The sequence below is a fragment of the Ambystoma mexicanum genome, chromosome 1q (assembly GCF_040938575.1).
Source record: "Ambystoma mexicanum isolate Mex_15411 chromosome 1q, UKY_AmexF1_1, whole genome shotgun sequence".
Lineage (NCBI taxonomy): Eukaryota > Metazoa > Chordata > Amphibia > Caudata > Ambystomatidae > Ambystoma > Ambystoma mexicanum.
Window position 1 is genome coordinate 978,986,732 of NC_090922.1, and position 14,319 is coordinate 979,001,050.

Consider the following 14,319-nt stretch of genomic DNA (forward strand, 5'->3'; position numbering starts at 1 on the left):
CTCTGCCTGCTCACGTCCATGCATGTCCCTAAGGGTTTGTGAGAGCTCAGTGAGCACACGGCGCACAGCGGCAAGTTCAGCACATACGTCTTTGGACATCGCATGCAGTTCCCCCCTCAGGCTCTCGGTGCTTTTCTCCATTTGTACTCTCAGGCTCTCGGTGCTTCTCTCCATTTGTGCCCTTAGTGTCTCTGTACTTCTCTCCATTTCTGCCCTAAGTGTCTCAGTTGATGTTTCTATGGCTGCCTTAGTACCCCCACATTCATCAGCATGGTCCTTGAGGAGCGTGGCCAGTTGCTGCTGTTGCACGATCACCTGGTCGAGGGACTGTTGCCTCTGCTGTGCCATGGCCATTTGCGGTGGTGTCACAGAGGGGCTGATCACCTCATGTTGCCTTGCCACAGGGCTTGTGGGGGATGGCCAGTCGTCGTCTTGTGGGTGCCCCTGCGTGGTATCCTCATGGTGTACGGGATGAAACAAACAGGGGGATTGAGACAGGTCATGGATGGATCCTACATCGACATCCCCGTTTTCTGTGTCGGAGCATGCTGCCATTAATGCAGTGTCACCTATGGTGCTGCTGCCACCAGAAGCAGTGCCTTCTGTGGCATCCATTGGGGGGACCTGTGGTGGTGCTGTTGTGGGCATGCTGGCTGCTGGGGTGCCTGTTGAAGTTCCCTCCTGTGTGCTGCCACTTGATTTGTGCTGCTGCCGTGTCTTGATCCGTGCAGCTGAGGTGGAGGGTCTTTGGCCGTTGGTCTTGGCCCTCTTTGCAGGTGTGCTGGTAGGGGTGTCCTGGAGCTCGTCGTTTGAATCGGACCCTGTGGTGGAGTAAAGGAGGGCGAGCGTTATTAATGGGTCTGTGGAAATTGGAATGGCAATGTATCACATGCATTGGGGTGGTACCTGAGGGTGATTTGGGTCAGGGCCTTGGAGGTGGTTTCATTTTTGTGTGGAATGAGGATGCAGTTGTTTTGCAGCCTGCAGTTAGGGTGTGCCTGCTGCACGTGTAGAGGGTGTTTTTAGGATTTTTAATTATTTATGTATTTAATGTGACTTTTAAAGTGCGCTATCAGGCAAATGTATGTGGACGTTCTCCTGGCCATGTGTTTCTGTTGCACTATGTGGACACATGGTACTTCACATGATTGGACATTGTGGATTTAGCATTGTTTTATTTGGGCCACCTACCTGATTCTTCTGATGTCTGCACTCCTTTCTCCATCCCTCCGACTCCCTCTATACTCTCCATTCCAATGGTGGAGGCACAGATTTCTTCCCAGTGGGTTAACTTGATGGGTGATTCCGATCCTCCCCCGGTAGCTGTGGCAATGTTACGGTTGGCGGATAGTATGCTCCGTACGCGTATCCGCAAGTCGTCCCATCGCTTTCTGCATTGCTGTGGGTTGCGGGGTGCGGTCCCCACCGCACTTACCCGCTGTGCCACCAGGGCCCATATGGCCTTCTTGTTCGCAAGTGCCGTCCTGGTCATTTGCGTCGAGAAGACGACGGCAGCATTCTCCTGGAGGGTCTCTGTGAGCACGGTGAGTTCCTCACGGGAGAAGTGGACCTGCCGCTTGCGGTCGCACGCTTTTTTCGCTACTTTTCCCATTTTTATTGCTTTCACTAGGGTGGATGACGGGTTGGGATGTGTCTCAGGGTAGTATTTTTTATGGTTGTGTGGGAATTCTGATTTTATAGGTGTACGGCGTGCTGTTTCCCGTTCCGGGACCATGTTTTTACTTCCGTTTCCGTATATTTACGGTCACCGTACTTTCCGAGTGCCGCTCATTACGGTGACCACTATGATGGGTGGCGGAATTGCACCTAGGGCGCCGTACGACGGCGGTGAGGGACGTTTTGGGGACATTTCCGCCATCGCGGACTTTGCACTTCCGCCATGGCGTAGTGCTCGTGCCCGATGGGTTGGAATTAGCCGCACTTTACTCCGTCGTGCAATGGCGGAAACGCTATTTACGCTATGGCGGTCAGGTCAGTCACTTTCCGCCAGGGTCGTAATGAGGGCCACTGACACTTTACAATATTTTTACCAAACCCCTCTTTGACCTACCAGACTCCATTGACATTCTTCTACCCCTCACTGTCTTCTACTTAAAAGACTCCAACACAACCTACTCCCTCATCCACACCTGCATGGCAACCAATGGCCTGTTCCTAAATGATGAAAAAACAGAGATCTTGCTGGTAGGCCCCCTTTAGTGACAAAAAACCTCAGTCCCCAATATCTGAACTTTAACATTGACAATCTGCTAATACCTGTCTCTACCTCGGTGAAGACATTAGGCTTGCCTCAATGCATACAGTATCATCCCTATACAATATCCTTCTGTAAATACATCTGCTCTACTTCTTTGTAAATTACTTATGTGAATAAGATTGCACATGTTAATATTACTGATTATTTACCTACGGGAACAATGTATCTGTAAATATCTCATGTCTGTAAATACGTTTAATATGATATATGCCAAACCTATGTTTTCTATTGTTGCCTGTGGTAACTCCTGTAATGTGTATTACCTGCTCTCCAGTGCCTACATACCTCTGGGTTTGGTGCACTCTACAAACGTTAAATAAATAAATAAATAAATAAATACATAAATACAATCTACCTATACTCCGCGCTCACTATGACACATCAAGTAAACGCCATTGTGACATCAGCTGCCTACACCTCGAAGCTTATTAACGCTGCTAGACCATTCCTTGCTCCAGTCAACTGCCTTACAATTGCAAGAGCCATCATCAGAGCAAGATTGGATTTTTGCAACGCCCTATTTGCGGGCACTTCTGCATATGAAATTCACAAACTACAAGTGATCCAAAATAATGCCATTTGGGCAGCTCTCAACATTCCCAAAAGAGAGCACATTAATAAAGTGAGAAGAAATGCCCATTGTCTCCCTATCAAGGAAAGGATCATGTTCAAAACACTCACAATCACACACCAATGCCTTTCCAACACTTCTAACCACTACCTGTCTAAAATCTTTGTGAAAGTTCAGTCCATCAGACCTACCAGGAGAGTTTCTGCACATAGACATGTCCTGCCCAAATCAAAGCGACCCAAAAGTGGCAGTACCAGCTTCTCTACCATTGTCACCCCTCTTTGGAACGCACTCCCACCATATCTGTGGGAGGAACAATTGTACTGGACATTCAGAAAAGCCTTGAAAACCTGGCTCTTTAACTAAGGACTACAACTGAAACTACATTGTCTGCTTTGCCTGATCTGTTCACCTGACCTTTCTTCGCTATGTAAGTGTAACTGGTTGTAACAGCGCATTGATGCCTCAGGGTTTTGTGGGCTTAATACATGTATAAATAAGTAAATAAATAAATAAATAACAAATCACAATGCAATTCACATCATTAAATAGCAGGGGGGCATTGATTTCATCAGTCTGCTAGAATACCTATACTACCTGCTGTCCACCTGTTTGCACTTGTGCTGATGGATTATTTATTAATTTCATGTATTTATTACATCTATTGTATGCCCAGAACCGAGCGTATCACAGTATTTGTACAAAAGTTGTGATCACAAACAAAGTCTTTTCTGGGGGTGAAGCAGAGACGTAGTCATATTTATTGAATAACCATGCTTTAACAAGTTTTCTGAATGACTGGTAAGAGCGCTCATTCCTAATCTTAGGTGGGAGAGAGCTCCAGAGTGTGGGTGACGTGGCACATAAGCTTGAGCCACCTATTCTTTTGCTTTTTTATCTCGGGTTGACCAGACCAAGGCTGTAGGAAGAGCATAGTGAGAGCACATGGGGCTTTGAGGTTATGCTTTTGTTGAGGTATTGGGGAGCCTCGTTGTATATGCAGTCGTGCACGGTTGTCAGTATTTTAAATTCCATGCAGGCTTTGAAGGGGAGCAATTCGGCATCACGTCTAGTAGCTGAGATGTGATCAGAGTGTTTTAGTGCTAAGGCTGCATTGTTTTGAAGATTTTGGAGTTTGGCAAGGTTTTTGACAGTGTTGCAGTAGTCCCGTTTGCTGTTTATGATAGCTCTGGCAAGAGTCCAGCAGTTGTTGGCTGTGGGAAGTTATCTGCTCAGAGAAATACGTTTGGAGGTGTATGCTTTGGAGAATGACACAGCATTTAAAATGTTTGGTCATGCTGGGTTTTGTGTCCAGATGAACTCCCAGAGTGTTGACACGTTTTAGACTGGTATGTTGGCACCATCAATGGAGAATTAAGAGAATGCAGGGTCCGTGTTTTTGAGTTGCATGGTGGAGATGAGTAGCTCAGTTGTGTCGTCATAGAGGCAAGAATTGGGGGAGGCCATCCAGTTCTGGACGATGCTACAGATCCTATAAATGGCATATATATTGTGTTGGTGGTATGAGGTTATGAGTGTCATCTGCAAAGTTGGTGTAGAGGATACTGAGGATGTGTAGAACGTGGAATAAAGGCTTGGTATAGGTGCTGTAAAGGGTCATGGAGATGGATGAGCCTTGCAGAACTCCAAGAGGGACAGCTATGGGGTCAGCTTCTGAGTCGCTGAGGAATGCTCTAGACGTGCAATCCCTCATGAATGATTTGATCCATGTGACAGCCTGAGGGAGAAATGGAAGTTGGTGGAAAGGTGTTGGCAGAGGATATCATGGTAGACAAGGTGGAGGGCTGCAGAGGTCTAGGAGGAGGAGGATGGCAAGGTTGCTGGGGTTGCAGATGCTATCTAACTTTATTTTGAGGTCTAGCAGGGTTGTTTCTGTGCTTTGTTTAGAGTGAACACCAGATTGTCTTACACCCAACAAGTGGTGTTGTACTAGGTAACTTTGGATTTGGGAATAAGCCATGCGAAGGGCAGCGAGGGGCGGTAGTGGGTAGGCAAAGAGGGATTGAGAGAGGGTCTTTTTAGAAGAGAGGTAATCCATGCTCATTTGAGGCAGGTAGGGACAGAGATCGATGAAAGGAGATGTTAATGAAATCTGTGATTGTAGGGGTCGGGGTATTTGCACAAAGTGTGACAGTGACTTGGAAAAAGCTGAAAGGAGATGGCATGGGTTGTTTGAGTTGAGAGGAGGGCATCACCGCATTCATCAATGGGGGTTTCAACATGAGTTGGCCTTTTTTTGCAATGATTTTATTGCTCCATGTTTACATTTTTTGAGCAAGAGTGGTTTGGATAGTGGTGCACCAAACCTTGCCTGAGCAAGCCTTGGAAGAGGAAGGGACAGAGTTGTCTATCTCTTCGAGTATAGAGAAGAGTTCTTTAGAGTTGGAGCTGGCATTGCTGATTCTAGTATTGTAGGATATGGCTTTAGTTGAGATGATAGCATTTTTTGTAGGTTTTGGCTGCATTGGTGAATGTCTCAAGGTTGGTTTGGGTAGGATGCTTCCTCCATAAGTGCTCGTGAGCTCGTTTTTGTCTGCAGAGGGTGATGATGTAATCCGTGAACCAAATATTGGCTGGCTTGTGTGGTTAAGTATTTTGGGTTTGAGGGGGGCATGGAGGATCATTGCATTGTGAAGGCTGTTATTGTACAAATCAGTGAGTATCTGTGGATCTTTACTCGTGGGGACAAAGGTGGGAATTGTTGGTGCAAGTGTTTGCTCAATGAGCTTGTGTGTATTGCGTACTAGGGTTGGGTGATGAGGTAGGGGTGGGGTGGGATAAGTTGATTTCGATCATGTAGTGGTTGGTCCATGGTACAGGGCTAATGTCTGAGATGAAAATTGAGACATTTATGCTGAGGATCCAGTCAAGGATTTGCTCTTTATTAGGGGCAGATGCATGCTGGGTGAACTTCATATCGGCAAGTGAGTTGCAAGTGGGGAGGCTTTGGCGTTGGTAGGGTCATTAAAGCCCAGATTGAAATGACCCAGTAAGATGAACTTAGTGGATGGTTTGATAAGGCGTATGAGCAGTAGTGATATTTATAATTTAGGGGGGCTTGGTGGACTAGGCTGTCTGTAGAGAAATAGAGGGTTGACAGTGGTTTGGGGGTTAAGGGACAATTTAATGAGCAGTATTTCATAGCCTACTACAGTGAGGGTGAGAATCTGTCTGAGATGTAGGGATGATTTAACAATGAGGGCAACACCTCCTCCTGGTGCACTGGGTGCTCTGCTCTGAAGATGGAATAGCTAGGTGGGATGGCTAGAGTGAATACGGGACCTGAGGCATCATGTGGCCAGGATTCTGTGACAGCAAGTACATTTAAATGGTGGTCGGTGATTAGGTTGTGTATGAGGGTAGAATGAGCAGCAAGTGAGCAGGTATTTAGCAATGTGCAGTTAAGGGTGGGGGTGTGATTGGCTTTGGACATTGCCATCTAGTATGTGGCCGTGTTTGAGGTGGGAGAGTGTGGGGGGTGGTGTGAGAGAAGAGTCTGAGGCATCTACATTTGCCAACAGAAGGTAGTGTGATGAGATGGTCTTGATGGGCTGTTCCTGTAGGGCAAGCATGAAGCTTGGAAGTTCGGGGATATAGGCGGTCAAGCAGAGGAACTTGTTGTGGCTTGCAGTAATAGTGTAGTGTGGCGGTTCCATGAGGGGCATCTGGATGGTAAGATGTGCTAGTAGTTGTCAACTTGATAGTATAGATGGGTGAAGCGGGTGTATGTGAAATGGTCAAGAGAGCTGGTTGGAAGGACGTCGGGTTGGGAGGATAGGACTGGCTTGCAGGTGCATATTGGTCACGTGTGAATAGGGTTCAGCACAGTGTGTGGACCTTAATCAAATGAGACTATGGTGGAGCGGTGGCAGAAATGGGGTGGGTGGTAGGATAGTGGGAGAAGCGATCAGTTCATCAAGTGTTATTTACAGATATAGTGATCTGCTTACCTTGCCAGCTGTTAAGCAGTATGTAGGGGTCAGGCTGATGATCATCAGTGGCTCTGCGGAAGTGGATGGATGGAGGCACAGTGGAGTGCAGTGGTTTGATGGGGATGGAGTAGTGGACGAGAAAGATTAGGAGACTGGTTGATCAGGAATAGTCCAGACAGGCCCAGACAGACATAGTGGGAATTGAGATATGGCCTTTGGAAGAGGGCAGCTTTGCCTGCTGGCTCACATCACAGGCTCAATTAGGCTGGAATAAGGCACAATCAAGTGCGGCGTGTTAGGATGTGGCAGGAGGTGCTGGGCTGATGTGGCTCGGGTCACTGGTGTGGACTGTAGTAGCGCCATGTTGGATTGGAGTGCAGCTCCATGCTACTAAAGGGAAGCCAAGCTGTGCTTCCTCCAGCAAGGGTGTCAGCGGCATCAATCAGCACTCTCCTGCCATCCATCATGGCACTTATGTATTCTGGTGAGGTTGCAGTACAATGGCACATTATACATTTTGTAGAAGCTCAATTCCTTCATAGTCCTACCCCATATACCATCTAAACTGTGCTTACTTATGTATTCAAAAGAGAAGGCTGTCCAAGCATGATTGTATGGAGTAAAATGTACTTTGGATCATATTCTTTCAAAGGGGAACCCTACCACAAAGCTGTATTCTACAACTACATGAAAATGTTCAAATGGACCCAGCCTGCAGACTATTTGAGGGCCCATTGGAACAAGCTAGATCAACCAACATAGTTGGTTGACAAGCATCCAACAAGTCCTACTGACCAAATAGTAACACATTAAGTGAATTGGCCAATGGACAACAGAACCCTACAATGTTGAGGGTCAATATCACATTACCAAACAAAGGCAATTGCACCTCCTCCAAGTACAGTGGGCCTGCATATGTAGACAAGAAACAGTCAATGTGGTAGTCACGGAAGAGGGAATGTTTACAATGCAGAATACCAGAACATCAGCGGTTCAAATCATACAAGCTGAACAAATTCACTACCTACTCACAAACCAAGAGTCATCACCGTGAATGCATGTTCCTTGAAATGTGGATGAGCAAGAGTGAAGAACAGACGTAAGTGAGAGAACAACACTCGCCTCGATGCCATTTACCAAATCTGCTTAAGTCAATTCTCGCCTCCCCTCCTTCTCGCAGGTGCTTCTTACCCAATCTTGAATTACAGCAAAAAGGCCTCAGAATTCATGCCAATTATTTGCAGAATACCTACGGAGAATGTAAACTGTGTCAGCCATTTTCATATTTCCCCAGTATTTGTATTGTATAGTGTATTGGCACATTACACAATAATGCAAATACGAGTGGGAAAGAACACATTTTAGGAATGTTAGTTGGGAGACATATTCATGAGAGTGCAAAAGGGGCATCTACCCCACGTCTCTACCTTTGGCGAGTCCCCGACGTGACTAGCTGATGGAAAAGATCAATGCACACGTTTTTGAAACATTAATAAAAAGCGGTATTATATTATCTAGTATGGTGGTATGACCCTAAACTTCCTGTCGGATTGTTGTTTAGAACTAAGGTCAGATCTTACTAATAATCCTGTAATCCATTTTGTTTTCACTACCACACTTGCAATGTGTTTGTTCACTAAATAACAATGTGTGTAGCGTTTTCAAGTTTCCTTGGCATTGAACTTGTTGAATAACTAAATTCATATTAATAAGTTTGAGTGCCATAGGGCACGATTCATGGAATATTTGCCCGGTTCAAATTGAATTTTCACTGCTGAAAAGTGGCTTTGCACTGCCGATACAAACCCTGATTCATGGAACTGTGCAAAGTGTATTTTTGCCATGCACAAATGAATATGCGCTGACTTTTCCCGGACTTTGCACTGCAAAAATACACTTTGCACGGTTCCATGAATCAGGGTTTGTGTTGGCAGTGTACAGTCACTTTTCAGCAGTACAAATTCAGTTTGAACCGGGCAAATAATCCATGAATCGTGCTCATAGTATCTCAGTAATAGATGGATGTGTTATGCACTGGCTGTAGAGATCTTTGTTTTTATGCCAGATAATTGTGCCAAATGTTTGCAAGGCATGCACACTCCTTCCTATCTCTGAGGTTGATAAACGTGATCATTTAAACTATGGTGAAAGTAAAACTTACGGCGCTGCAAAAAAAAAAAAAAAACATAACCGCAGCAGAAATATGCGTGTTATAAAAAATAACATTTCATGAGTTTGGTACAGGTCCATAGATTGTCTCCTTTAAATAAGGGTTGTAAAAACTTGAAGCAGCCCTTAAGAAGAGCATTAAGCTTGTCACGAGATGTAATTAGGCAGTCAAATTTGAGAGTGTGGAACAAAAGCATTGAGCCTCATGGCATGGCTTTACCAATTGACGATACTGTGATCGTGCACAAGTCATATTATCTTACTGTATTGTACCGTGCTGACATCTGTGTAATGGTTTGCATTTCCACCTTCTGTTCGTGTTGCTTAATCTGTATCTGCACTTTCTTTTCATGTAGGCCTTTCCAGGGAGAGTAGTCCTAGAATTAAGCAAGCTGACCAAATGTCACAGTTGTCTTTAGAGCTCACTTTGAAGTCTGCCTTGTTGACACCAAAAATGGGTTATTGTTTCAGTGTTACACATCATGAACAGAAATATACAATTCTATGTCAAACATTGACTACAAACCGTTGATCATATTCCACAGTTGATTTTGTAGGATGTATTAAAGCTTAAAATACAGTAGTAAAACGCAGAGTAGCTGTTTCAGACTCAAATCAATTTGTGTTAGTTGTTTTCTTCCCTTGATGTAGGACAATATACAAGTACTGTAGAATCATTCTCATGTTCCATCTAATGTTCATAGACGTATATTTTTACTGTTATTTTGTGTTATCATTGGATTTGTATATTTTTGAATCCAGGTCTACAAAACATGGTATTACGTTAGTTCATGGTAGTGTAAGTGACTTCAATCAAGAACTCCAACTAAATAAATGCCTAGTCTGGGATACCCAATGGAAGCCCTTATTCATATATTTTTATGTCAAGTTCTTAAATCTGGATGATAAACCCTTATATAATGCCCCTCTCTGTGCATATTACAGAAAGTTTTCATTTTCCTAGCATAAACACTGTGTCTGCAATATTAATAATTACGGCGCTTGGCCTCAGAACATCCCACAGCGTCCAGCGTAGTCTCAAATTGTGAGTGAATTTTTCATATTAAGAATCTCCAAATTGTACATTTTTGTCCGCTTGGTATAATTAGTTATCAGTATTCTCATAAAACATATATTTGCTTTTACTTCAGTACACCCATTGGTTTGTTCACACCCCTAGAAACTTGGCTTGACTCAGAGATCAGATGTCTTGCCTTCCCCCAGAGCAGTGTTGTTCAGGCACACCCAAATCAGCATATTCTATTCAATTGCAAGAGTCTATTGTTCCTTTCTCCAGGCTTCAGGGAAACTCTCCTCCCTATTAATCAACAAGACCATGTGATTTCCTGTGCTGTTGCTGAGAAGACTAGGTGTGAAGGCTTCCCGGGACAGCCAGCCTTTGAAGTCTCAGCTGACTCAGGTTACTGTTTAGCTCCTGAAATACAGGTCTCCTGTTACAATTTAGATCGCTAGCACCGGTCAGTGTCAAGCACCGGTATTGCACCCATTTTTGACAGCTGCCTTACCAGTAAGCAATCCTCAAAATATACTTTGTTCAAATATCGATGCACTTCTGTGGACCTCAGATTCATGTAGATTCTTGCGGGAGAATGATGTTGACCCCCCAACAAGGAGGTGGTATCTTTTTAATTGTTTTGTGAGCCATGATTTTAGCAGTTTTGACGATAAAGAAAATGAATTCCCAAACAGCTCTGGGTTGCTTTTGGCAATTAATATTGCTATTTCCAAATGGTTTCAGGCTACTGTGTGTGAAGCCCAATGGTGGTTTTAGGCAGTGACCTCCTGTGCTCACTAATATACGCAAAAGTGGGTGGCAGCCTATTGTTGGTTTTCACTGCACATTTTTGGCTGGTTTTGAGCGAGCAGCATGCTTTCCAGTGGCCATTCTGATGTTTCTGCAGCCAGCACCACACAGTACTGTTTGGGCTTGGATGTTGTAGGGCTTGGATGAGTGGGTTGAAACATCCCACAGTAGACTAACATTCAAAAATAATTGTAGTGTGCTTTAGGACAAGAACAGGGAAAGTATGTTGTAAAACGCCAAAATTTCACACTAAGCTTAAATCTCAACTTCATAATTTAACGAAATGTTTTGAATTTGGGCAATTCATTTAATCTTGTAGTGCCTGTCATAACAAAATCATTAGCCCCTAAGAGTGATTTAGCTATCAGAGGACACTTTTCAAAAATACCTCATCCATGGTTGAACTGTCTATCGTGTTGCTTCTATAAAGTAATAAGGGGCATTGATATATTTCACATTGCATCAGGGGTTAGGCGGATCAGTAAAAATGTGTCCGCAGTGTTATTACCGCTGCATTACCGCTCCATCCAAACGCGAGTTTGCACAAGAGGGAGGTTTACCACCAGCTTTTTGTTGGAGGAAAATATCTCCCCTTTCTGCCCATTTTTGGCACTGTTACCACCAGCGCTATTACTGCCTGCTGTTATATCTCCATAAAAACCACATGAAGTCATATGGACTCTGAATCAAAGGGGAATAACAGTGCCACCGCAATTCGGGATCCAGCACAAATTGTGGCAGGCCGAGTTGCAGTAACGCTAATAGTGCTGGCCGGTATCCCGATGCATCCACTGCCGGGATACCGCCCAACTTGTGATGAGGGCCAAAGTCACTTCATTCTCATGCAACACCACTCGATTAAATAATCGCTCTCTTCTAACATCCAATATTTATATATATATATTATACAGCCACGATAGTGCCCGTGTAGTTATGGTTAAGTTGCTGCTTCCATAGGAAGAGCACTTATTGGGCGGCTTATAACTCCGCTCCCCCTCACCAAACTTTGCAAAAAAAGTATATGGCCCACTCTGATTACATTTGCAAAGTTTGGTGAGGTTTGGTCCAGGGGGGGGAAACTTATAGGGGTGGTCACAAATCGTCTTTTTTTCCCATAGCCTGAATGGGGGGGAAAGTTTGCGCACGCCAACAGTCCAAACCGCTGGATGCATATTCACCAAGTTTGCGGCAGGAGCAGGACCTTGGTCCCAAAAGCGTGCTTTTGTAAATATGGTGAGAATCTGTCCAGTAGTTTTCTTTAAAATTACCAAGAAATATGTCTAAAAAAATTAGTGATATCTTTGTCTGCTCTGCGGTCACACTTCCCTGTTCGCTCCGCGGACAAGATACCATTTGGCTAATCCATAGCGTCATGTCCACAGACATGTGATGCGTTCACTGATTGGATCTTGAAGAGCGGGAAGTACGTTAGATTGTTTCGATGCGCCCGCCATCTTTCATTCGTGTTTTGGTGTACGCGGCCATCGCCGCTAAAACATATAAAACAACACAACATTGCACTTGTTAAACTCATGAAATACTGTCTCGGAAGGTGAGTGTTAATGAGGCTGGGATGGGATGTGGCAGCATGAAGTCAAAAAGTGGTGTTTTTTTTGTCACCAAAGTCATACGGTAAATTGTAAGTTGTTGCTCAACATGATGTCTGTAAAGTACAGGCGAAGAATGACTGTGTCTGTGTTACAATGTATTTAAAATAATATTGCAGTCAGACTGGCGCCCTAGAGTTTGAAATCTGAGGCAGCCACCTGCAGTGTTTGATGGAAACAGCGGGTCTGCAAGTGTGTGGGAGTACCAGTTCTCATGAATGCATTGAGACATGTTGTTGCAAAGTCAGAATGTATTTAGATTCTGAGTGACGGTCACTTGCTTTGCTTTTTTGGTTGCACGCTCAGTAGGCCCACGCATCCGACTGAACCCATACGGGTCAATTGTTTTTTGACCCTGAGCGAAAGGGAAAATTCAGTAAGAATGCAGGGAGTGAAAGTTTGCAAAAAAGACCATTTGATAAGGTTATGCATTCAAAACGTTTGTAAGGCACATGTAATATCAGTTCATGAAGATTCTTTGGTGCAAGCATACTGCTGTCTGAGTTTCACGAAGACAATTGAGACGGTCAATATTGTTTAAGTTTGCTTTTGACGACTGTACACCGGAACGAGATTGAATTTTTCATTACCTGAACATTAATTTTGGCAATGTAACTGAAGTATTATCTTTCTATGTAGTTGTCATTTTTTGTTATGGAGAGTGCAGATTCTCTGCGTTTGTAGGCTATCGCTAGATTCACCCATGTTCAATGCTAATATTTCTTTAAAATGTCATGTATAATCACATTGATTTGTGTATCAGTTTCCACATTCTTTTTGTCTTTTTTTAAATTGTTTGCTAAAGGTTGGGTATTGATACGTATTTTCTGTTATGTTTTCCAAATAGCTACATCCTGCCTTACTGTGATTGCCATGGATTCCAGATGCCAAGTGATGGATTTTTCGCACGCCAGATGCACGTACTCGTGACCGGCTGCCTAACCGTGACTGTTTTGTGGGACGATCGCAAAGGACCCATTTGTCCGTACGCTGCAGTGGCAATTAGGAGTAACATAACATCTTGTATGGTGGTCTAGGCCCAAGTTCATGCCGACGTCCTGGAATTCACTGTGCGACCGAAGCAGTTGCTTTATCGAAAACGAATACTTTGTGTATGGGAAAAGAACAACATGTTCCTCACGATTAACATTTTCGATGATGACCGAAGAAACAAAGTGACAATTTGATTGAACATGGGAATAGTCCGATGGTCTCAGACAGTTTATTGTGAAATAAAAGTACTTTACAAATTGTAAAGTGTTAATGTTTTCTTTTAAAAACCAGTTGATTATTTCAAAATGTGACGTGCTACGTTGTAAGTCACTGTGTATTCATTTTCAGGTTCTGCGTCACGGCACATAGGTGCTTATGGGCGCATTTGGCTACGCTGGAGAGGAACATCATCCAAAAAAGGTGTAGAATATCATTACGGTTGATTATGTGACGGTCAGGGGCGGCCCATATGATTTAGTGATGTCAGGGCAATTTATGTTAGGTAGATGCAGCAATGGACAAGACTAGTGATTGAAAATGATTTTACAAAGTTTGTAGGAATTTTGTGCACACCTAATATGACAAATTATTTGTGTATTCTTTTGACAGTGGCTACTGGGCATGACCAGAAGGGAGAAAAGATAGGATTAAAGTGGACATGTCCACCTGGGACTGGCTTTGTGGTAAAGTTGTTCGACATTAGGATACATTTGAAAGGGAAGAAAAAAGTGCTTGTGGTAAAATGTTAACAGGGTTTCCTTTTTGCTTTTTGCAGGCTGCCATGGAAAGCGAAGAGAGGCCCTGTATGGAACACCCACCTTCCCTTTCTATGGTGGCCATCTTGGAAAAGGATTTTGTTTCCTAAACCAGGACGCCACATACTGTGTGTCTGATGCGTGGGCTTCCTTAGCTCACTAGCAAAA